Source organism: Phalacrocorax aristotelis, chromosome 2 (assembly GCF_949628215.1).
Source record: "Phalacrocorax aristotelis chromosome 2, bGulAri2.1, whole genome shotgun sequence".
NCBI classification, from domain to species: domain Eukaryota; kingdom Metazoa; phylum Chordata; class Aves; order Suliformes; family Phalacrocoracidae; genus Phalacrocorax; species Phalacrocorax aristotelis.
Window position 1 is genome coordinate 154,665,109 of NC_134277.1, and position 26,101 is coordinate 154,691,209.

A 26,101-nucleotide genomic window follows, 5' to 3' on the forward strand; every position below is an offset into this window, starting at 1 on the left:
AAGGAAAACAAATGCAGAACAGATGTCAGAAAGCACATTTTCCTTCAGAGAATAATAAATGCATGTGGTGGCCTTCCAGACAAGGTTACTAGGGCAGGAATAACAAGGTCATTTCATAAACAATTAGCTGCTCTTCAGGGTGAAAGTGAAATGCTAGCAGTGACCAAGTTAGACAGCTGACACAGGAACAAAGAGTATATTCTTTCCTTTCCTTTGCACTAGGGACATTCCTCTTTTAACACTCTTGTTTTCACAGTTACTTCTTCCTTGCAAGAACTCCCTGATAAACCTCAAACCCTCTCTCCACTAAGGCCATCAGTAAGAAGCTGGTTAGTGTCTGCTTTGATAGAGGTAGGGGGGGGCCCGTGCTTATGTGCACGACCCGGAATATATGTGTGTCGTGAACTCTTTTCTGTTAGGAAAAGAAGACCACCAACATATTTGATCCATGGGCAGTCGAGAACCAGTTTCTAGTTGGTAATAACTTAAAGTTGTTTCTGATCCTGGGCTATGACTGAAAAAGCATTAAATAGCTACTTAACCAGGAGAGCCTCTCAGGCTATAATAGGGCCTTATGTATATTACTGGCAAATTTCTGTATTATTAAAATTCCTTCAGGAAAATGCTTGGGTTCACACACCTCGAAATCTGCCTAACTCCCAGTTGTGTCAGTCACCAGCTGATCTACGACTGTACTGCTGCTTATTTTAGTAATTTACTTGTATTACTGGATAAACAATGCTTTAATTGGTGATGTGAGAGTAGCTCACACAGAGAGGAGGACCATGAAATTACAAAGGATACAGAAAGAAGGCACTGAAATGCTTCCTTGTTTTTGTTTTTTTTAACCTAAGGATGTCACCTGTATATTCTTAAAAGCTCATTATTATGATTGCAACTAAGAATGTCTGGGAGAATTAGCTGCTTCTGCAAAAATCACAGCTAAAATATAGGTTTTCATGGTGCTAAGCTTACAAGCATCCAGGAAGCTTCAATAAAATCTAAGAATCTTTATTTCCACTGTGGAGCATTTAATGTCCCTATATCAACCTATACTAGCTACCAGTTAAAGCACTTTTTATTCTCCAGAGGCATGTATAAAAGCTCTTGTTTAGAAGTTCTTGTATATATATATATTCAGCAGGCCAAAGAATAGATAAAGGGATTTATTTTCCTTCCAAAACCCTTGTACAGCCCACTCAAGGAAATAGCCTGAACTCTGTATTGACATGGAACAGATTGATCTTCATATCAGATCTTACTATCCAAAAAGTATTTGGTCTGAATGAGAATCAGTTACCAAATAGAAGAATGAAAGTGAACTACTAACCCTGAGATTCATCTGCTTTTGGACTCAGACCAAATACAGAAGAAAACAATATAGCAGTACTATAACTTATTAAGAAAGTAAAGCAGAGTTAATTTGAATTCTGTCAGCATGGTTGGCCTGGCTTGGCTTTTCTACTCCATTTTTAAAAGCTACCTGCCTGAATACCCAACTCCCTTTTTGGTGCAAGCAAAAAAGGGGTGTAATGACAAAGGGGGAAAAGGTTAACAAAGAAAGAGAGAATACAGAAACCATTCCTTTCACTTTGTGGGGCTTTTTTTCAAGCGAGGCTTGAAGAAAACCAGCATTTTCAGCAAAACTTAAAAAAACACAAACACCTTTCTTTTCTTTTTTTTTAATTCAAAAAAGAATACATTGAATTAAAATGAAGTCTCTATTTCAGTGCCTAGAAATATTTTTTATCAAATCTAGACAAAAGAACTAATTTATTTTATCAGCAAAATGGAAGACAGCACAAAGCTCACACACCTCAGAACCTGCAGGCTGCAGAAAACTTGGAGAGTGATTGGACTGGAAGTTTTCAGGTGGGCTAATAATTTCCCTGAGGATTTACTCTGAGGCCAGTGCTGGATGCCAAGATAGGTGTTTGGTGCTTGATAAATGGAAAATTACATGGCAGAACTCAGCTAGACATTAGAAATGAGATGGTAGGTTTGTGCTGGCCTAAACAAAAGAGGAACAATTGAACACTTCTTTTCACATTTTTCAACCTTACACTACTTAACTTTCGTTTGGCAATTGTCATCTATTTGTGAGCCCTTGTCCTTTGCAAAGGCCTGAATATTGGAACAGGGTCCTGCTTGTTGAATGCATATCCTAGCAGCTTTCCTGCCCTGCTCAGGTGAAGGCTCCCTACCCTCTCTCCATTAAAACCAGACATGCAGACATAAATGCAGACATTACAGACAGCACTGCTTACAACTAAAGCAGATTACTTATCCCCACACAAGCTGACCTACTGGAAAGCGGCTCTGTTGAGAAGGACCTGGGAGTGCTGACGGGCAGCAGGTTGACCATGAGCCAGCAGTGTGCCCTCACGGCCAAGAAGGCCAACAGTATCCTGGGCTGCATTAAAAGCAGTGTGGCCAGTAGATCGAGAGAGGTTATCCTCCCCCTCTACTCTGCCCTACTGAGACCACATTTGGAGTACTGTGTCCAGTTTTGGGCCCCCCAGTTTAAGAAGGATGTGGAACTGCTTCAACAAGTCCAGCAGAGAGCTACCAAGATGATCAGGGGACTGGAGCATCTCCCTTATGAGGAAAGGCTGAGAGACCTGGGTTTGTTCAGCCTGGAGAAGAGGAGACTGGGAGGGGATTTCATAATTACCTATAAGTATCTAAAGTGTGGGTGTTAAGAAGATGGGACTAGACTCTTTTCAGTGGTGCCCAATGACAGGACAAGGGGCAATGGGCACAAGTTGGAATACAGGAAGCTCCACCTCAATATGAGGAAAATCTTCTTCCCTGTGAGGATGCCAGAGCAGTGGAACAGGCTTCCCAGGGAGGTTGTGGAGACTCCTTCCCTGGAGACATTCAAACCCTGCCTGGACACGGTCCTGTGACCCCTGCTCTGGGTGTGCCTGCTCAAGCAGGGGGGTTGGACAAGATGATCTCCAGGGGTCCCTTCCAACCTCTACCGTTCTGTGATTCTGTGATTTTCCCTGGCAGATCCCTAGAAACAGTTGGACTTGGAGCAGTAGGAAAGAGGAACAGCAGAACGGTGGGCTAGAAAGGGATGTTTCCAGCCACAGATTTACTGGGAAGGGGAAAGGAGGTGTCTGGGCAGGGGTGACATGTTTCTGGGAGGGATGCTGAGAAAGAGATAGGAGCATGGATGAGATGAGAGATGTGAATATGGTAAGAAAGTCCAAAAATGTGGACTGAATAAGCTGGAATGACATGAATTACACACAGGGAGCCATGTATAGGCAAATTAAGCAATGACACTGCTGGCATACCTTAGCTATAAGTAAAAATTCTATTGCAAGTGATGAAAGTGGAAAAACAGTTTAAAGCATGCAGGGACATGAAACAACTGCAAACCATATCAACTACAGGAAGGGTTCATGGATTTGCAATCATCATTGGTTGGACAAGTCCATTTAGATTTAAGGTAATAAACCAGTTCAAATATAAAATGCAACGAAACCCAGGCAAATGAATCTGTAAGTGCTGATATATACAACACATTTTATATAGAACAGGAAATTATTTTAAGTGAAGAGGATTTACAAGGAAACAAAGGGAAAAGACTAAGTTAAGGAAGGATCTACGTTATGATAGACTTGTTGCGGATGGTCACCCTTCTAAAACCACCTCCAGGTCTTTTGGGATACTTCCACTGAAACTTAGCACAAGTTTTGCTTTTTCTACCCATTTCACAGCCAACATGGATTATTGGTATGAACATTAAGAATGTGAATCTTATACACTTTTGCAACCTGAGCCTTTCAGATGCTCACCCACTGCAAAAGTGATCTTCCTATCAAATTATTTCAACAGTGAATTCTTACAGCCCCTCAAAATTCTCAGTCTCCAAGGCCCACTTCAACTGCTGCATTTGGTGCAGAGCTTACTATAGGAGACTTTATCAGTTAAGAGTCTCTCTGAACTCAGTTCTTGGACCAGAAAATACAAAATCATTTACAAAGCGTGTTCCTGTAAAGTTCTTTCAGGTAGGAACTGAAATGCTGGAAATTGCACAACTCATGTTCTTTCATGCAACTTTTGAGTGTTTTACAATGCAGTCCTTTGGCAAGGAGCTTCTATTGTAATTGATGTAAATATACGATGACTGTGGTTTAGGAAGGTCTACTCAGCTAATGAGTCTTGATAATTATAACAAACGTTAGCTACTGAGAAGCAACGTGGACACAGAAGTAAAATCACTCTCACTCCAAGGAAAGCCAAGTATAGTTCAAATTGCAGACTATAAACTTTGTTATGTGAACTGAACTGTAATTACAAATTATCCAATATGGGGAATAATATGAATGTTAAAAGCATAAATCTTTTTCTAATATTTATAGGTTGTTGCAATTTGAAGCTTGTGGAGGCTTTTTATTATTTTTTTTATTATTCCAGAACTTGTTACTCTACCAAGTTACTTGAAGAGTGAATTTTGATGACTCTTCACCAGTGCCTTATTTGCCAGGCCTGTGTACAGCAAACATATTGCTCAGATCTCTGTGCCACTTTCTAGCAATAACTCTTTTCTTCTGTGTAATGGATACGATATAAAAAACTGATAGGATATGTATATAAGGTAGGGCATGTTATAAAATGTTCATACTAACAAGTAATCTTACACACAAAAAAAATAATTTTCTTCTTGCCAAGTAAAGCTGGTTTGTGTGTGGGCATTGGATTTAGGAATTTTACCCAAACAATTTCATCCAGTTAGAAACTTTGTACTTAGAAATGCAATTTCAGTCTGCCTAGTTGAGCCTGTGGGTTTGTTACAAACCCTGTATCTAGAATAATGTGGGTTTAACTTATTGTTACTTTCTATGTCAATAAAAATAACTGGTCAGAGTGGATTTGATATCTTCAACATGTCTGAGTGCACTTGAAAGAGTTCTGAGAAAGGCTTACTTTCTAGCTTTGTTTCTAAAGACTTCAATAAACCTGTACACATAAAAAAATTCCTGACCTTCCTCCTTCCCAGTGCAGAGAAACATTAAATCACAGAACTATATAATTTACTTCTGAGGTAAGAAAGCCAAGAACTTGCTATTATCTTGTCATTAGGACAATGAGACACAGGAAAAAAAAAAGAAAAAAGGAAAAAAAAGAGCAGAGAGAGAATATAATAAAATCCTGCCAATTATGTTCTGGTACAGTCATCGTCAATCTCCATTAAATACCGAAAGAAGGATTAAAGGAAAAAGTCTATTACTGGAGGAGCTAAAAAAGTGTAAAGTTTTCTCATTCAAAGGAAGCATAATTTCTTTAATTGCTTTGGACCTTCAAAACTTTTTTTATGAAAATTAAAAATTCTGATAAAGTGGCTTTCGGAAATAAAACCATTCCCCAATATCTGTTACTAAGCAGTGAAGTCAAATCTATTGAAAGTCCTGAGACTACAAGCAGCATCATGGCTCTGATGAGCATGTTACTTTCAAAATGCAGCTATTGGCACCCCAAGACTAGCTGCTACAGTCCATTGATTCACAGTTCACCAAGACTTGCCAATAAGAATCTAAAAAACATTCTAGATGCACTGTCCTGAGAGAAAGATGCTCCAAAATGATGTAAAAATGCCCAGTTCCATGGAAGATCAGTGAGCAGATCTGTTTTGTGCTGGCTGCATGGACAGGCTTTTGAAGAAACCATTTAGATATCCAAATTACTACACATGCCAAAATTAGGAGTTAAATCTAGGAAAGTACATGTTTATATGCCTGAAATTAGATGTATAACATTTCAGGAAGAAACCTCCCTAGGTAGTTAAAGGTGTAGTAGAGTTATATTAATAATGCATAGAAATATACTGGTCTTTTCTGAACTGACTAGCCCAGTCTCCTGACAAAAGCTACTTAGGACTGGACATTTTTGTACTCAGGTTTCTGCAAGAACATGATTTACTGAGTCTGTTCAGATCATGTCTAACTCTTCCAGCTTCTACTGAGTTAAAATACCGTTAGTAGTGGGAGTTTTGCATAATGGCTGTTGGATAAATCCCCCAGTCAAGATCACGGAAGGTAGAATGGAATTTATTTGAAGATACGTATTAAAGTTAATAAAGGTAAAATCAGCATCTCCTGAAAGAGCATTTTCTTTGCAGAATTTCATTAAAGATCATCACTTTCTGCTCACTTTACTTGAGCCCAGTAACCTATGATTTTGCAAGCATAAATCATTTAGAATTTTTGTATATTGGATAATGCTCTCAGTGATTCAAAATGGAAAAAAGATTTTCATTCAAGTAGTATTAGGTGGAAACTAAGGTTATCTTCTATACAAAACTTTAGAGCAGCTATATATCATTGTTCCGAGAAAAACTGTGTATAACATTTGAAAATGGAGCATTTTTCCATGTTTCTAAGTAGCATGAAGTGCATGGTGCTATTTACCAAGTTATTTCCCCAGTTTTCTTTTTCACCTCAAGGGACTGAGATTAAAAAAAAAGTGGAATTAAAAGCGTCTGTTACTTTTCAGGAAAATCTCACTGTAATTTCACATATGATTTCCATACAATCTCATTCATCTCCAAGGACATTTTAAACTCTGTGCAAAATCTGTCTTGGCCACATCAATGTTTGAGTTCCATTCTCTTTAATCCTTCTTATCCCCCCTCATTTACATTCTCATTGTATAGAAAAATACTCCATAAACTTTGAGATCACAGAAATCTGCAGATTTAAAGGACTCACTGAAACATTGTTTCTGAGATCAAAATAACCATCAATGACGGCTGTAGGCAGAGACCCTGGATACTATTCTCTTTAGCCTTCTGGTCTGAACATATAATCAAACACCTACTCTTTGGTGCAATATGAAATTGTTACTAAACCATGAGCAAAATCAATAATAAGTAAATCTATGTTTTGGTAAAATGATGCTGAATGAAATTAGAATTATTTAGGGTTAGGACTTGATAAATTGTTGAAATGTACTTAATGCTGATTTAAACTAGCTTACTTGTTTTGAGGCTATAGGTTTATAATAACTGATTTCTGGCATACATGCAGAAAAGCCACTGAAATCAGCTTTCTTGAAATATTTTAGCATTTATGCTTCTGGTAGCTGAAAAACAGTTCAAGCATTTGCAACAACCCTTGGTTTCAAATAAAAGGTAATGTTTACAGGACTAAGAGATATTCCTCTTTTTCTTATCTTGTTCATTAACTCCTGCTGTAACCCTACATCCAGTTTTTATTTATCTGAAGACAGACAAGAAATGAAGTTTTGTATGTGCTGTTATAGTCATGCAGCTCCAATAAATCTCTGTGTCTAGTTGTTTGACATCAGCATTTCAGAGTATTCTGTAAAGTGAGAGAAGTTAAATCTGTATCTTTAGTATTTTATTGCTTCAGTATAACCAGCAAAAGATGCCTTTCATCTAGTATTCTCATCCAAGTTCTCACCCTAACCCAGCTGCCATCAGTGGATGGGAATTTGCTTTTTCATTTCTCTCCCAAGCACAGTGGGCACCAAGCCTGGTCACAAGCTGCACAACGAGGGCACCTGGACCTGCATGGTGGATGGGAGTAGGTACAGATGTGCAGAGATCCCACTGTCCATCTCAAGCCCAGAGCTCAGCTAAACCAGCTGGCACCTCCATAAGGGAATCCAGTTACGTGGGCATCCAGTATTTATCTCCCTTCATTGGCTGCAAATGCAGATCCACTACATCAATAGACCTCAAAAGACAAGGTAGCATCTTCGACCAAAATAAACTCTCTTAGCATTGACAGATTACTGCCCAGGCAGAGCAATTATAGCTTGCAGTTGCATAGGGTAGGAATTTGGACCCTTATTCTGTCATTAACACCCCAAAATGTTAAGGAAATGGGCAAGAGCAGATAATGCACAGCAATCACAAAGATGTCATCCTTTTTATTCATTCAACGTTGGGATAACTTTTACTCTGTGTTACAGAAAATATTCAATATGGAGAGTAATGGCTTTTATTCAAAACACAAATATAGACCTTTGGAAAAATAACCACTTTTTTGTGAAGCCAGGGACAAGTATGGATATTTGTCATGAGCATGCAAATGGCTCAAATTAAGTTGTCCTCTCAATACCTTAAATCTGAAGTGCTTTCCATGGTCATGATTTACAACAGCAATTTCTGCTTGACAGTAAGATGAAAGATAAAGTTTAGAAACCAAGGCCACTAAGGTACATTAAAACTTAGTTTAGTGTCTGTGTTTGACATTATTTTTTTAGGAATCTATCATCATAAATTTGTTTGCAGGTACAATTTCTGTGACTTAGTGTCCTTACATTTTACCTCAGAGGAGTTTTCTTCTCTTTCTTCACTGTGTCTATTTTCTAAACTAAATAAAAGAAAGCTAGGCCTTCCAAGATCTGCCTGATCCCAGACAATGTCATCCTGGTTTAGGATCCAGTCCAGAATCAGTGAAGTGTAATAAATCTTATTATGATGCTAAGATATTTCATTTCAGAAAGATCTCTGTATTTGGAAGCGATTTAAGGGAATATGTCAGTCATAATACGATTGGAGTAGCAACCACTTTCATATATGAACTGGCTTCATTATCACTGAAAAGGAACCTGTCTTTCTTAAACTCATATTGTACAACATTAAGACCCCAAACACATCAAAGCTTTCTATGACTTACACACAAAGCCCACAACTTTACAGCAAAATTACATTGGTCATAATAAAAAGATTAATAAAATATTTTTCATATTACCAGCTGTAGCAAATTCTACTGAATATCTTCCTACTCATTGATCATATAAAATGTACCCTTTGTAGCTGCTGTATGCAGTTTAACCATTTTCCCATCCTGTCTGTGACCTGGATGGAAAAGGTAAGCAGGAAAGTTTTCAGAAACACAATGTATAAAATTAAATTTAAGTTGCCTTTTAAGTCCTTGAAAAATCTAAAATGAATATAAGGCACATTAGGTACAATAAACCCTCAACACTAACTTCTCTGGTTTGGGGATATACCAGATAATCTCAAAGGACAAAAATCAAATAAGACTATCATGCCAATATTAACTTTTCCTAAATGGAGATCCTTAAAAAATATCCATGGCTTTTATCTTTTGAGGAAAGAATCAATAGAGAACAGCTATTCGCCTTCCATTCTAACACACGAACTAGAGGACCTCATATCAATCTAGCCAGTTGTAGATTAGAAACTGGATGCTGTGGGTGCTAAAAGTTTGCATGGATCCAAAAAGTAATTACACTGATTCATAGGACAAAGATCTATTGAACAATATTAAATGTGATGTCAGGCTGAGAAAGTCCTCAAGCCTTAAATTGTCAGAGGCTGGGAAAGTGCCATGGGAAAATAACAGTATATGTAGCCCCAGTTCTTATACTGTTCCTTAGGTATCTGCTTTTAGCATAGTCAGAGCCAAGGCGCTTGGGCATATGGTATAAATTATACAAGTAAAGTACTTTTCTCCCCACAAATTACTACTTTTAAACTACATCTGTCCCAGCACTACAGCTACCCCAGCAATACCTTTCATCTATAGCCTAGATCTGCAAGAACACTGTGGCCTCTAAGAGACCTTGGACAGTGTAGACTTCAGTTTGTGAGCCAGAAAGGCACCTTTTCTTATCTACCAGAAGGCAGGATAAGTGGTATATTAATTCATGTCCATAAGGAAAGCACGAAAGTCTTGTGTTGCACTGTTTGTGCAGATACTGTTTATCACCTTCTTCATTGCCTGGAAATGAGTGGATGCCTGAAACAGCCCCTTCTGAATTTTACTTACCAAACTGAGATGCCAAAGGCAGGCACCCACTCATGCTTTTTTCATTACACAGTCCAAAGAGAAAGAGAGACTGACCTCCACAGGATGATCCATCCCTTCTAACTTTTCAGTAGTGACTTAGCGCTTACTAGGTGTATTACATGCTTGAATCTCTCTGTCCATCTTACTCTTCTTTCATGGACTCTAATACTAACTCAACAGATATGAGTGGATTGCGACATCCTTGTATTATGATTCCCAGCCCCCTCTGTAAATATTGCTTATTTTCCCTTTCTTTTTGAGGATAATAAAGCCTTGTTTGAAAAGCCTAAACTCTGCCTGCCTTTTTGGTTCCTGACCATTTGCCTTTGGCCTGCAGTTTTGATGGCTTTTTCGTATCTCTCACATGGTATTTCTTCTGTCCTACCAACCACTTGATTGGGTCAAGATGCTCTTTCAGCATCTGATGGCTGTTAGCCTGATAGCAGAATCAAAGCTCTTACAGAAAACAATAATCATTTGCCACTACCATTACACTCAATAACCAGCAATAAAACTGTCAGACTTGCAATACTTCTACCATCAGCCTCCCCAACTACACAAGTATCCTGCATCGTTATTGGTCTAAACCTGCTAAGTGCCAAGACCTGCCCCATGCTTTCAGAGGTCCAAGGCTTCAGAGATTGAAAAAGTCTCTTTCCTTCCAACCCCAGCCATGCAGACAAACCTAACTTATAATTGCTTTACAATACACTTTATGGTACACACAAATAAAAATATAAAATGGAGGTGATTTCAACTAGTGTGGAACATCATATCCTGAGCAGTAAGGTTGCCCCCAAAGCCTCATTTCTTTATAGCCAAGGGAAGGCTTACTGAGAAAAGAAGAAAAACTCCAGAGAAGAGGTGGGTGTGTATATCACATCTCCATCAACTGTTGAGCAACCTCTTCAACAGAATCACAGAATCACACAGAATCACAGAATGGCAGGGGTTGGAAGGGACCCCTGGAGATCATCTTGTCCAACCCCCCTGCTTGAGCAGGCACACCCAGAGCAGGGGCACAGGAAAGCATCCAGGCAGGGTTTGAATGTCTCCAGGGAAGGAGTCTCCACAACCTCCCTGGGAAGCCTGTTCCACTGCTCTGGCACCCTCACAGGAAAGAAGTTTTTCCTCATATAGAGGAGGAACTTCCTGTGTTCCAACTTGTGCCCATTGCCCCTTGTCCTGTCATTGGGCACCACTGAAAAGAGTCTAGTCCCATCTTCTTAACACCCACACTTTAGATATTTATAGGTAATTATGAAATCCCCTCCCAGTCTCCTCTTCTCCAGGCTGAACAATTGTCCTTGTTTTTGAAGTGACCCTAAAATGCAGAACAGCAAAGCTCATTGTTGAATATTTTCTTCCCAGAGGACAAGCAGAACTACTGCTGAAGGAAGAATTCACATACAAATTATGGCCAAATTTGAGGGAAGAGCAGCAGGTTGTTATCCTGTGCTGGGAGCAAGCTGGATTTATGCTGTTCCTCATGGATATTCCATAGGTTTATTTTTTCAGGGGAAAGGAAAGCAGTAGGAAGGGAAAGGGTCTTTCTCCTTCATTTGCTGTCACAAGAGAAGGTAACTATGGCCCTGTGGAATCACTTCCTCTGCCTGAGAGAGCCTAGAGATCATGGAAAGCTGCTATTTGTTTTCTGCAGGTCTACACACCAGACCATAATCTTATAGTAAAAGAGAGTTGGGTGTTCTGTCATTTTGCTCATTCTAAACTGCCTCATTTGCTTTTTTTCTGCTCATGTCTCTACCTTGTCCAGGACTCTGAATGGCAGCACAATGCTCTGGTGTATGAGCCATGGGCTTTGTATCATTAGCTAACTCGCTGAGGGTGACTTTGCTACACTGTCCAATTCATTAATAATGATGTTAAAGCATAGTGGCCCCAGTATCCACCCCTGGAATACACCAGTAGTGATCAGCCTCCCGCTGGACTTTGCATTATTGACCACAACCCTCTGTTTTTGGCCATTTGGCCAAATTTCCATCCACCTCACCATCCACTTATCTAACCTGGCACTTTTTCACTTTATCCATGAGGATATTGTGGAGGAGAGTGTCAAAATCTCCGCTAAACCAAGGCAAGCAACATCCACTTCTCTGTCCATGATCACTAAGCTGGTCATCTCTTCATAGAACGTGATCAGCCTCATAAAGCCTGATTTCCCCTTCATAAAGCCAACCTGACTACTCCCAATCACCCTCTTGCCCTTCATATGTTTGGAAATGGTTTCTAGGATTAATTGCTCCATCACCTTCCTAGGGATCAAAGTGAGGCTGACCAGCCTCTAGTTCCCTGGATCACCCTTCTTGTACTTCTTGAAGGTAGGAGTGACATTTGATTTCAAAGATAGTTGAGAGTGATTCTGCAATGACATCAGCCAGCTCCCTCAGCACTTCTGGATGCATCCCTTCAGGTCCCACAGACTGATGTATGTCCAATTTCTAGAAATGTTCCTTAAGCAGATCCTCCTCCACTGAGAGTATCTTCCTTGCTGCAGATTTTCTCACTGGGCCTGGGATTCCTGGGGACCATTTTACCAGTAAAGACTACGGCAGAGAGGACATTGATCAGCTTGGCCTTTACTGTGTCCTTTGTCACCAGGTCCTCTGACATGTTCAGTAGCATGCCCACATTTTTCCTAGTCATTCTTTTGCTGTTCATGTACCCACCTTTCTTATTGCCCTTCATGTCGTTCACCAGACTGAACTCCAGGTGGTCTTTTGGCTTTTCTGATCACATCCCTGCATGCTCAGGCAAATCTTTCTATTTCTCCCAGGTCTCGTGTGTCTGCTTCTACCTTCTGTATGCTTTCTTTTTACTTTTTTATGTCTGAGTTTTGTCATGAGCTCCATGTTCCTCTGCTGGCCTCCTGCCACCTTTGTTTGACTTCCTGCACAGCCAGATGGACCATTCTCAAGCTTGGAGGAGGTGATCCTTGGAAATCAAACAGCTCTCCCAGACACCTGCTTTCTAGAGGGCTGTCTCCCACGAGAGTCTTCTAAGCAGGTGCCCTGAACAGGCCAAAATCTGTTCTTCTGAAGTCCGGGGTTTTGCTATGCTATGCTCCAAAGAGCATCTGGCATGCTCCTAAAGAACTACGTTTTATTTTGTTTCAGTTAAAAGGGATCCAGGCTGCTCTGCACTGTGAATGAAAGTGTTCAGAAGCATGCTCCTGATATAGACTAAAATAAAGACATAAGATACAACTTGAAGACAGGGATGAATCAGATTTTTTTAATCATTCTGGTCAGTGAGTGATATGAACTTTTTCCTCGAAGTGCTTCCATTTCTGTTTTTCTATTACTCTTTAATGTAAAAAGTAAAATAAAAAACAAGAAAAAAAACACCAAAACATAAAGAGACTAGGAAGAAGGATCAGAAATCCATTTTCTTCTTTCCCATGCCTACTAAGCTACAGCATTTTACTCCTTCTAAGTTACATGAATTATATACAAAGGCCAGAAGGGCATTTCCTTCATCCCTGCTTCAGGCAGGCAGACCAAATTTAAGACAGAGGCGTTACTGCATCATTTCCTACCAACTGGCAAAGGTATACCCTTTTAGCACCCTGCTTCTTGTAAATCCCATTCCTGGGAGCCTATACCTCTTTATTCACTGCACATGACACAAGAACATGAGTTCCACATGTGGCATCACACCCCAACACTTAAGCAATGAAGTCCTGAAACCTGAAGTGCCTAAGGCACCTTCTGAATCTGTACTGCATCACCTTAACAGATTTGATGATTTGGGCATATGTAATATTAACATTACCAGTAAATTTGCCCAAGAGATGGAACTTGGCAAAGAAAAGCTGCATGCTAGGATGATAAAGTCTTTGGTCACTTTACTGCAGCTCATTTACACAGCTCTGACTATGTCCCAGCAATTAGTAAAATCTTGTAATCTGTTCATATGATACTTGGCAAATTTCAAAGCTCTTTTGGCTCAAGATTGTTCAAATTGTTTGCAATGAGGATGAATAAAAAATATTTTGTTTTCTTGAGAGTTTTCATGAGAAACTTGGAATCTTTTCTGGTACCTCTCCAAAACACTTATAGATTTGCTGAACCTTATATCTATACTACAGCAAAAACCTATATGTAAATTTGAGTGTAGCATTGGCTCCTTTTATCACTAGTCCTATCTTAATGATAAGGATAATCTCTTCTTCTCTAAAGACATATTAATGTGCTATAAAGATTGAGTTCTAGTAGAGATGGCTAGTAGAGATGGCTAATAGAGCTGGCTAGTAGAGCTAGTAAGGGGTAAATCAGTTACTTGCAGAAAAATACCATTTGGCTAAGCAGGGCCTCATCATGTGTAACGGTTACTTGGGAAGGCAAATAGCATAACTTTAAATGGCCCCCCCTTCCTCCTTCTTCCCCAGCTTTGTATGCTGAGCATGACATCATATGTTGTGGAATATCCCTTTGGACAGTTGGGGTCAGCTGTCCCAGCCGTGTCCCCTCCCAACTCCTTGTGCACCCCCAGCCACTCGCTGGTGGGGTGGGGTGAGAGGCAGAAAAGGCTTTGACTCTGTGTAGGCCCTGCTCAGCAGTAACAAAAACATCCCTGTGTTATCAACACTGTTTCCAGCACAAATCCAGAACACAGCCCATGCTAGATGCTATGAAGAAAATTAACTCTATCCCAGCCAAAACCAGCACAGTACCATACGTTAATGCATACTTGGACAGCCAAGCAAAGTCAAATGAGGCTCATAAAATATAAAAAATTGTTGGTCAGAGAGGATTTTTGGCATCTTTCACAAAGAGTTTCTTTTGCTTGAAGACTGAGCTTGTCCTCTGGAAAAAAAAAAATTCTACTGTATGCAGAGGCACCAGGCATGTTGCGTCACATAGTTTGCCCATAAAACAGCCCTTGTGGTATAGGAACTGCAATAATCTGTAGAAGATGAACAAGAAGATCTGAAAAAAGAAACAAGATGTTAGCCAAGTTCCATCATAGGGATTTCTCCAAACAAATTTCTGATGTGTTCAGAATTGATTTCTCAGATTTGTTTAGATTAAACAAGAAGTGTGCCTATTTTCCTTTAAGACCTCTCAAGTCAGTAAGGGATATTTAGCCTCTATAAAACATGCAGTGGAATTTCTGATGACAGTCATAATTGGAATAAAAATAAGGAGTTTTTGGAAGCACTGAGTAATTCAAAATGCAAGGGCTGCAAAATATCAGTCAGCATTCATTTCTATTCAGTATCAAAATTCAGCCACTTCAAAGAGTTTAGCACTTGGAATTAGAAAGGTTAACTTTCCACCACTTATAAACCACAGAATAGAATTGCATTACACAGGCTGTTGTGTGTTGTCTCTTGGTGATATGGATGTTGATTACAAAATTAGAGAGCAGCTCTACCTCTAGCCCCAAAAGTCATTCATAATATAATTCTTAAAAAAAACTTCAATCACCACTAATCCAAAGTTTAAGCTCTGAAAAATCCATTGCAAATTCCTATGCAAGTCATGATATTTTTATTGTGTTATAACTTCATCCATACTCTGTCTATCTTCCCATTCAAGCTGAACTCAGTAGTGATGTCTGTATCCCATTCAGAGAGGTGTTCAGAAGAATAGTGTAGCTTGATCTGGACTTTGAGGATCACCCTGCTCAAGCCATGCAAGGTGTCTGTGTTTAGCAATGGACTCTAAATCCAGCTCAGGTATGCTGGGGTCCTTGGTCTTTATATAGGGCCTTCTAAGGAATGAGTTTTGTCTCTCCTCCCAGGCTGATACATAACTATGAGAAAAAGAACCAGGAAATGAGATGCAAAAGGACACAAAGATGGGAGAAGTGTTTGCATATTCAAGCTCCTGTGCAACTTCTGAACACTTGTTGCAGAAAATATCGGAAAGACCAAGAAGATGGAAAGCCAAGAAAATTAAAGCCATATTAGGATAAAATACTTCATTCATTCCATCACTGAAGTTTTCCATGACATAAAATCCCTTGAGCTGAGAGCATAAAGTTTTAAAAAGGCAAGTCTCCCGCCGGATCAGATGGAAAACTTAACACACCCACCACATAATGCCGGAGCATGTAATACTTTCCATGAGAACTGCACATTTTGAAACGAAGCCAAAATACCTTAACTATTCGTCCCACAGTTTCAAAAGTGACTAGTGATAAGACAGATATTTTATTTTCAGAAAATCAGGTCATTCTAAGGTCATATCAGGTTGGACACCCAGAAGCCCATGTATTTTGACACCCTAGGAACATTTAAAAAAATGTAGTGTTGGTTTTAATCTGATGCATTTTCTGAGTGTAACACTTTGCCTCTATATATAATAAAAGTTCTGCTTACAGTCGCTATGCAGTCAACTACTTACAGTCAACATCATGTTTTCCATATTCTATTTAACAGAAAGATAAGTAAATTAGGAAAAGGAAACTGATTCCTTCTGTGCTGTATCCCTCAAAATCCATCCTTTTTTGTCTGAAGAAAGATTAGGTTTTATCTGAGGCAAGTTGGTGAGATACTGATATTTCCATTTAATTCACCACTGTCAAAAAAAAAAAAGTAACAACTTAAATTTCAAGATTTCATTGGTAGGATTTGTTTGCTGTGAATAGGTTGACAGAGGTTATGATAACACGGCCAAAGCAAGAGATGGAGGAAAACATATTATATATTTTTTAATTACGCACACAGGCTTTATTATAGTCATCACACCGGCATTGTTTTTGGAACAAATCTTTTGATGAGTTGTCCAGCATTTTATCCCTGATTCCAATCTAAAATTATGATAATGGCAAGGAATCCAAACTCTTCACTAGAAACAACAAACTTAGAGATAGAGCTCTGGAAAGCTCCTACAGTAAAGTTTACAGTAAATATTAAGCAAGAGTTCTGTAATTGCTTTAGCCTCTGTTGCATGAAAATTATTTTAATTTCATGCAAAAAATTCAAAATACCAGAAGAGATTGCCTGAGCTCTGTGTGAGTGCCACTCAGTTTGCTGTAAACTTGATTTGTTTTTAACTTAACCATTTTAGTGCCAAGTGTTGGGGAAACCAGATGTCAACAAGGCATTACAATTCAGTGTTCAGTTTCTGCATTCCCAGGACTTTTAAACTCTATATATCTAAATACAAAAGAGGTTGCCTTTGCTTCAGGAAGAATGTGGAATCAGTACTAGGGAATGAGTGAGTGGTCAGGCATCATATCCAATAGACCATTTGTCTTTTATACATCGCTTTGGTGTAAGGAAGAAGGATGCTCCAGTGGTTACGATGGTAGTTTGTAATGCTGTGGAGTAGAAACTGGTTCTTGTTCTGCTGCACATTTCCTTGGTCACATCACATAACATTCAGGGCCAGACTGAAAGGACACTTAGGTGTAGTGACTCTTAACACTGCTATGCCCGACTTGCAAGTACCCAACTGCAAGAATTCAATAATGCTGAGTTGGACATTAGGGACTACAGGTATCCTTTGTGAAAGGCTGTTTTCCACCCAAAGCAGACCAGTGCTCAGACTGGTTGGAGGCAGTCCCACAGAGAGACAGCAGCATTAGATAAGCTCTTTCAAAAGCACCACAGAGGAGAAAGCTTAATATTGTAGTCTTGGTTAAGCACACCCCTACCTATAGTGCAGATATGGGGCAGATACATGTATGGCTGTGACCCCTGTACCAACCATGTATCTTCTTATGCTTCAGTAAGGTCAGATTCAGACAAATCTGCTCCTACTTAAAAGAGCTGTTCATCATATACAAGATCTTATACAACATAAGAAAGGACCTGTGTGGCTGATTCACTTTTGGCTGTAATACAAACGTAATTGGTGCAATAATTCTGTAAGAAGGCCCTACAGCACCAGTAGGTAAAGGCATGCCACATAGTTGTTGGTGCACACGTGGTTCTAGCTTGTGCCCCCTTAACTGTAGAGTCACATCCTAGATTTCCACAAGGTGTACTGGGAGAAGTAGGCATTTAAGAGCTTCTAAGTTAACAAACACTGAGTAAAACCACTAATGCAGATGTCTGACCAGGAATGTCTCATCAGTACAATAAATATTTTTGGGAAACATTCAAATCCTCTGAAAAGCTGCTTTCATCAGGAATAAGTAAGAATGCAGAACTGTGAATTCTGCTCCTCCTGATGAGATATTCCTTGTAGCCAACACCAAAATCATCATAAATTGATTAGATGTTTTAGTCTGAGGTGAGAAAATAGCAACCACTGTTTTTTAATGAAGTACTAACAAAATTCTATAAAGTAAAACCACTGCTTACACAACATTTAATTTACTTTTAGTAAGAAAGCTGTAAAAAAATAGGCCTGTGCATCTGAGCCAAGTGCCTTGGGTGTGTGTGCTTTCAGAAGTGGAAGACTTTGGGCCCAATATCTTGTGGTGTCCCTGAAACACAATGTGCAAGTGGCTGAGCTGACATTAGCTGGGCATGAAACTCAGTGGTCTTGGACCTCTGCAGGAAAAGCAGCCACATCAGCTCTTTGGGGAGCCACATCAGTGGTTTGTTCATTTTCCCATCGCAATCTCTATCTTTGCTTAGTCTTTTTTGGGAGATCAAAGAACTAGGGAGTGAGAAGAAATCACAGACTCCAGCTGATGCTATGTCATGCAACGCCATGACTCTCTCTACTTTTTACTCATCTCTCTATTTCTTCAGTGTAGGTACAATAGTAAATACAAGTGTGTTTCATTTAGTGTTTGGCAGCATTATTGTATTCATGCATTATCTTAAATGTCATGGTGAGAACATAGTTACTGTCCCCCCAAAAATGTAAAAGCTTTGGAAGGAGATCCTAAAACTCTTTGATTTCTCCATATAAAGCATGACCAAAGACAAGCGAAACTAATATAACAGTACTTACTGACTTCTTGGGCTTTTGATTAGACTTATTTAAATATAAACATATGATTTTAGGATTCTCTGAGAACCTAAAACTTAATTAGTTACTCTTCTCCTACTGAAGCCCTAACCCATTTCAGGGAAGTCATTAAAGTTTACACACAGTTCATGTTAGTTAACCCACTCCACACTAAAAAATAAAAAAAAAAATTAAGGAAATATTTTAAAGGAATAAATTCAACATCAAGTCCTACTAGCTTGACTATTGTTGTGGTTTAGCCTCAGCCATCAGCTAAGCTACACACAGCCGCTTGGTCACTCCCCACTCCAGTGGGATGGAGGAGAGAATAAGAAGGGTAAAAGTGAGAAAACTCATGGGTTGAGATAAAGAAAGTTTAGTGGGTAAAGCAAAAGCTGCACATGCAAGGAGAGCAAAACAAGGAATTAATTTGCTACTTCCCATTGGTAAGCAAATGTTTACTGATCTCCAGGAAATCAGGGCTTCATCAGTCTTAACAGTTACTAGGGAACTCATATGCCTTAACTCTGAACCCCCTTCCTTCCTCCTTCTTCTCTGTGGCTTTTATTGCTGAGCATGCTATCACATGGTATGGAATATCCCTTTGGTCAGTTCGGGTCAGCTGTCCCAGCTGTGTCCCCTCCCAACTTCTTGTGCAACCCCAGCCAACTCACTGATAGGGCAGTGTGAGGAGCAGAAAAGGTCTTGATGCTGCATAAGCATTGCTCAGCAGTAACTAAAACATCCCTGTGTCAACAACACTGTTTTGGTCACAAATCCAAAACACAGCCCCACACGAGCCACTATGAAGAAAATTAACTCCATCCCAGCCCTACACACACAAGCTATGGACAAAGCAGAAAGCAGAACTCTGTTGTGTTTCGCAGAGCCACAGAGCTGGTGGGGCTGGAAGCAGGTCTAGAGGCAGCCCAGCCCAAGCTCCTGCTCAAAGCAGGGTTAGTTACAGCAGGGTGCTCAGGGCCATGTCCCATTGGAGTTTTAATACCTCCCAGGACAGAGACTCCACAGCCTCTCTGCTTCGGTGTTGAACTGCACTCACAATATAAAGTATTTTTTTTATATTTAACAGAATCTCCTGTTATTCAGCTTGTGCCCATTGCCATTGCATACATACATGCATCTAGGTTGTGGTCTAGGAAGAGCTGTGATCCCTCTGACCTTTTATAGATGGCCTGAACTGTTACTAAGTCCATTGACTGCATCAAATAGTGCTCAAGAAACATTAAAGGATGCTTTGATAAATGCTCAAATCTCACTATTTATATTTTATGCAGGAGAAAACCTGCTTTTCTAACATGGCTCTTATTCCTGAAGGAATTCAGCACAACCTCAGCTGTTATTGTTTTGCACCAAGTGATTTATTTGGATTGGATTGAGGGAGTTTTCCTATTTCTACAACTTATTGCCTCCTTTCACTCTAGCCATTGTTTCTGAACTACAGCTGGTATGTTCTTTCTTTATTCAGAGAAAATTAATAAAAAAGATCAAAATATTTATGTCAGAAAATTCTATTGTAAGTCAAGAAAAGTAAAACAATAGCTTTTAGTCAAAATCTTTTTTTCCCCAATGTATCATATTTCTGTGGCTACAAAAACACAAAGCTGAAGCTAAATTTTCTTAGAAAAAACAACTTTGGTGGGTAATTTTCAATCACTCTTAGCTAAAACTCTTTGCTCTACTACAATTATACATGTGTTTCTCAATCTTGCTGACAAGGTTGAGCTTTGTAATAGTATTTATATGATTCTAGTATTAATAATGTCAACTTTGCATGTTGATTTCTACATACATAAGGCTGTTTTGTAATTATTTTAGTTATCTAATCTACTGTTATGCAAGAGACTCTGAAGCACCATTTCCAGAAATACGGAAATCACATCAATTTCTTCTGATTTGGAGTGAACATAAATCAACTCTCTCCTTCAAGACAGTGTAGAGAATACCTTCTGTGATATAACTTGTTCAACAGTTACTCCAGGAACAGCTGTACTAGTTGTACATATGCACATTTTTGTATATATATATATATATACATATAAAGCATATTTAACAAGTGCGTACATTCAAGGACCTGGAAAATAATCTTTTGAGTTTGAATGAATTTTGAATGGATCAACGTGCATGTCATAGTGTCATATTTCAAATGCCGACATGCTGATTTCAGATATGGATTTGCAGCTCCAGTTTTTCTGAAAATACAACTAAAAGTCAAGTCTTGGCATATGTAAGTATGGTACATACTAGATGACATGAACTAGCTACCATCTGCAAAGATTAAGGTGCACCTTTGATATGGGTTCAGATGTCAGCAGCAGGGTATGGTGGGAAGGTGTACACTTTAAGGTCACGGCTTTACATGTGGGTAACCGACTCTCCAGTAAAGAACGAGCTGCTCCCTGCTTCTGTTCCAGTTTGAGAGAGATGGAAACAGAAGATTATTATCATACAAAAAGTCTTCAAAAGAAATACTGCTATCTTTGCCTCTGGATTGCAAGAGATCCTGTTCAAATCAAGCTCGGTGGATACTGTTGCTGAATTGTGTGTGTTAGACAGCCTTACAATACGAAACATTTTACAAAAGCCATGACACTGATCCATTTTGTCACAGCTAGTGCATATTTGGCCATGTCCCATGCCTAATTCTAGAAAAATTTACAATAGATTAACTTGTCCAATAATTACAATTTAAAAAAAAGAAGTAAAAAAATTGATTTATTAACTGCTTCAAATTTAATAGCAACCACTATGAAATACAACATGAATTAATTAAAAAACAGCTGCACTTCTAGTTAGCTCACTTTAAAACACTGCAAAACCTAATACCTGTCCTGTGTTTTCATACAGCCTAATGGACATATACATAGGTAGGACAGGAAGAATGGATTTTCCTAGTATGCAAAAGGGCATTTCTTCCCATAAATCTTCCCCAATCATGGTCAGTGAGCATGGGGGAGAGAGGATATGTGGGAAGAACAATACAGTGAAAAATTAGCAAAGAAAGGAAATTAAACAGTGCTGAGAAGTTCATTTTTGTACCTTTCCTTTTCCTGGTGCATGGCTCTGAGTGTCCACTGAGGACACCTGTGCTGGGATGTCCCTGCAGGGAAGGAAAAGGCATCTTTAGAAGCTGATCAAACAGGTGGGTTTTGGAGAGCAGATTTTCAGGAAGCAAAAGGATGAAAAGCTGTCCAAGGCACCGCAAATTCTAGCCAACACTGTTGAACAGGCTATTTACACTACACATTAAAATCTACCTCCCAGAATCTGCAGATTCATGGTAACAGACATCTGCAAGGTTTTCACCCAGAAGTATTTCCAAGGGACTAGAAAAAGGCATTCCTCACAACAGAGGCTTTCAGGTTACATCTGTACTTGTACACTGAGCAGCAACCTCTCTGACGCTGAGGTCAGCCGGTCAGACTCCACCCTACCCACCTGTGCTGGTTTTGGCTGAGAAGGCGTTAATTCTCCTCACTGTGGCGCCTGCGGTGGCTTCCCGCGCTCCGCCGCGGGGCGGGAGGGGGGGGCTGGGAGGGGCGGGGCCACGGCGGGGGCGGCTGACCCCGGCTGGCCAATGGCACGTTCATGCCATACCGTGTGACCCCATGACCAGTACGTTAAGGGGGGGCAGTTGCTGCTCGGGGGCGGTGCAGTGTTGGGTGGTTGTGGTTTGTTTTGGCGGTTCATTCCCCCCTCCCCTGGGGTTTTGCGCCTCTCATTGTTCTCCTTTACGTTGCATTTATGTTGTTTCTTTTAATTTTAATTATTAAATTGTTCTTATCCCAGCCCACGAGCGTTACGCTTCTGATTCTCTCCCCCATCTACCGGTGGGGGAGTGAGCGAGCGGCTGTGTGGGGCTGAGCTGCTGGCTAAACCACGACACTCCCAAACCCTCTTACCCTCCAAAAGAATGGTCCCCTGTCTGTACTAACTCTAAGACACACCTTGGAACTGTCTGAGAATGTGAATTGTCCCAGTGCTACGTCAACCAGGCTAAAGAGTTACAAGTACAGGTGATTGTGTCGCAGCAGCCAGCGACACGTCCCGGCATTCTAAGCACTTTTTAAAAACATCCCAGGAAGTACCCCAGCAGATACACCCAAGCTTAACTGGCTTGCCAAGCTGGTTTCTTTTTATTTAGCTGCAGTGTGATTTTCTGAAATTCCAACATGTACTAAATACTATTAATGTTGCTTTTCTACAAAATTTGGTGTCAAAAGCCTTACCAGTGCTTGTCATGCTTAGATAAACACTTTATCCCTTCGATTTCCTTCCTCTGGGTCAACTCATTCCTGCTAAGAGACATGCCCAGCTCCACATCCTGTCACCTGCTCTCTGCAGAGGATCTTGTCTCCCTTCTGCTGCTTGGCAGGGGTGTTTCACCACTTTGTTAACATCTGTCTGGACCTTAAGACAGGAATTATCCTGAGGACTTCACACCTGCAGCTCAGGACTTTGGTCCCTGGCACCTGAGCTACCACAGCTGAGCGCTGCCCACCAAGAAAGCAATCCCTTGCTTCAGATGGGCTCTCCAAAGAGGTGGCTCACCCTGACAAAGGCAGAGAGGTTCAAACCTTTTGAAGTGTGGCTAGAGAAGACTAGAGAGAGCGTTGTCCTGCCAGAACATCTACCCAGGTGTGTCTCCCCAGCTTCACTCACTGCTGTCATCTCTCTGCACTCCTGAGAAGTGGGATGAGCTGCTCATCTGAACCCTGTCATAGCAATGGAGAGCAACAAGGCACCCCAGAGAGTCAGCTGGCCTGTTTTGAATAGCTGCTTAGGGAAAAAATGGGGCTTGCCCTAAAAATTCCATTTTCCTCCACCTGACTACAAGCACACGCCAGAGGACTGTTACAGGCACCACACAGAAAGTTCACACATTTGCTACTTGGAAATTCGCCTGCTTTGAAAGTGTGAGTGTAGGTTATAGGGACCACTGTGACCAGCTGATCCAATCTGCTCCTTCATAATCTGTTAACCTCATAAGTTATTTTAGAAAAAACCTCCTCTGATCTTAAAAAAAACCCAACAATTTCACTGACTCCGCTGACTAAACATCCACACTGTTAAATGTGTCTAGAGCAGTTTTGAACTTTCAAGCCTCAACTTCCTATGTCATTATAATTTAACAGACTGAGTGACATGCACTCAATGCGGTTTCTTCCCCCTCATGTCAGCTTTTATAAACTGTGATGAGGTTACTCCTGTCCCTTTCCCTTGAGGTTCTGGGAGCTTCCATCTCTACGGCACATTTGTCCAGGGTCACTAAAAAAAACCAATTTGAGTCAAATCTCAGCAAATAAATAACACATTGATGCTGCTTGAGGAACAGATGAGCAAAATGTTTAAAATGTTAGATACTATTTATTATTTTTATTACACATCCACCATTATAGGACACTGGCTTTTTTAATAGTCCTAATTTATTCAGGCAAGGGACAAGCAGAGTTTATTGAACTGAGAACCTCAGTTTGTCTCTACCACATCTCCTCTAAAAACAATTTACTGAATGTTAATTCCAAGTGACCTGCAAAAGAGAGGTAAATTAAATACCAGCTTAATGACTTGAAAATTTTCAGGTGGCCACTGTGTACCTTAGTAATGAATGCACACTTTCACGAGTAGAGAGGCTGCCACTTTTAAATCTAAATTTAGAGATGTGGTGTATTTCTTTTACGAAGTATGAGCTGATTTCTACTCTGGAAACAGACATCTGGTTCTCAGGAATAAATATCTATCACTTTCCACCGTTGCTAATTTTCAAGGCTATTGCTGCTGTTCTCGTGGATTTAAAGAGGATCTGACCTCTGTTGATCTCTGTGGTCCACTTTGAAGTACATTGGTGGATGGTTATTACTGTTTACAGGTATTTATATGGTTTGAGGGCTAAAGGGAAAGTAAGTCCTTTTAGTACTGGGCTCTGTACAAATAAAAATGAAGGGTGGTCCAGAGGATGATCCTGTAGTCCAGGAATGGCACCAGAATCTGATGCTCTGCAAGGTTCCTAAAAAGAAAAAACAAACTAAAAATGTTATTCTAACACTACTTTCTTGCATATTTATTTTCGTTATTTACAGACTAATTTTAGGAACAGTGAAGGAAAAGTTTCAAAGGCAAAAAGGTCAGTTAGACACTGTGCCATGGAGGAAAGCCTATGTAAGTCATGTGCCAAATTTCTTTCTTGTCTTCAGAATTTTTTCCACACAGCTCTACAGGAGTCACATTGCTTCCCCAGGAGAACAGCCACATCTGAAGTGAAATGTTGATACTGTTTAGCACTTGAGCCATCATACACTTTATGCATGAACAAGAAGTTAGTAATCAAAGGCAATTAAAACTACAAAAAGATTTGAATTGGCAGAAAAGACTTACTTGTAGAGTCACATGGATTGGAAACAGGACTACTTTTCTCTGCCAATGCTGGCTGGTTTCCCAAGTTATATTTTTACAGCAATTTGTCCAGGCTACTTTCGAAAACCCCAAGCTATCAGAAACTTTGGCTCTTTCCAGGAGCCCAAAAATCATCTCAAGATTATCACAAATTTCAGAACAGCATTCCATATCATTCAGCAATGTCTACCTAAATCCCAAAAATTTCTTCCCACCTTTGGAGAAAAATCTTGTGGACGTGCCTCCTGGTCGGGTGAGATCCCTCACCCCTTTCCCTCATCCCTTGATGAAGTTAGGGCAAGCTGGCACAGGGTTGGCCGGGGCAGTGTTGCCTCCCATAATCACTCAGGTCATTTCCATAGGCAAGGGAGGATGGGCCTCCTGGCAGGACAGTCCACAGCTCATCTGGGCCTTGCTGGAGCACTCGTTTTCCTGGGAGCTAGGCTTGCAGAAGACACTTTTAAAACCTTCCTAAGTACTTGGTCTGCTTCTTATATGGCTAAATGCATTCAGGAAGTGCTTAGATCTGTTAGTGTCCCTGTGTTCGTCCCAACTGACTTCAGCTGTAATCAACAGGGTATGGCGTGCAACCAGAAGGCAATAAATCCCACGAAGAGTAGATGTCTACATTATCATAGGGTGGATGGTCGTCAGAAAGCCTGTGACTTTCCGTAGAGGGGCTGGAAAACCAGCGAAGCCTTGAAGTCTCATTTTCAGGTGGCTAGTTACAGTTGAAGTGCCTTCATCTCAGCTCCCCACCAGTGAAACAGAGACAACCTTCCCCTATCCAACCTGAGAGATGTGAAGAAAACTCCGTATGTATAATGCAACACTTCAACACATCAAATAAAAGATAGCTGCTGCTATGTGACTATGCTGATCACGGGTAAGACATGAAGATAATGGTCCAAACAGCAGATCAGCCTCTGCAGCTGCCACAGAAGCAGTTTCTGTAACATTGTTGCTCACCATGCAGTGCACAGGAGCCAGACAAAACATAGAACTCTTAAACAC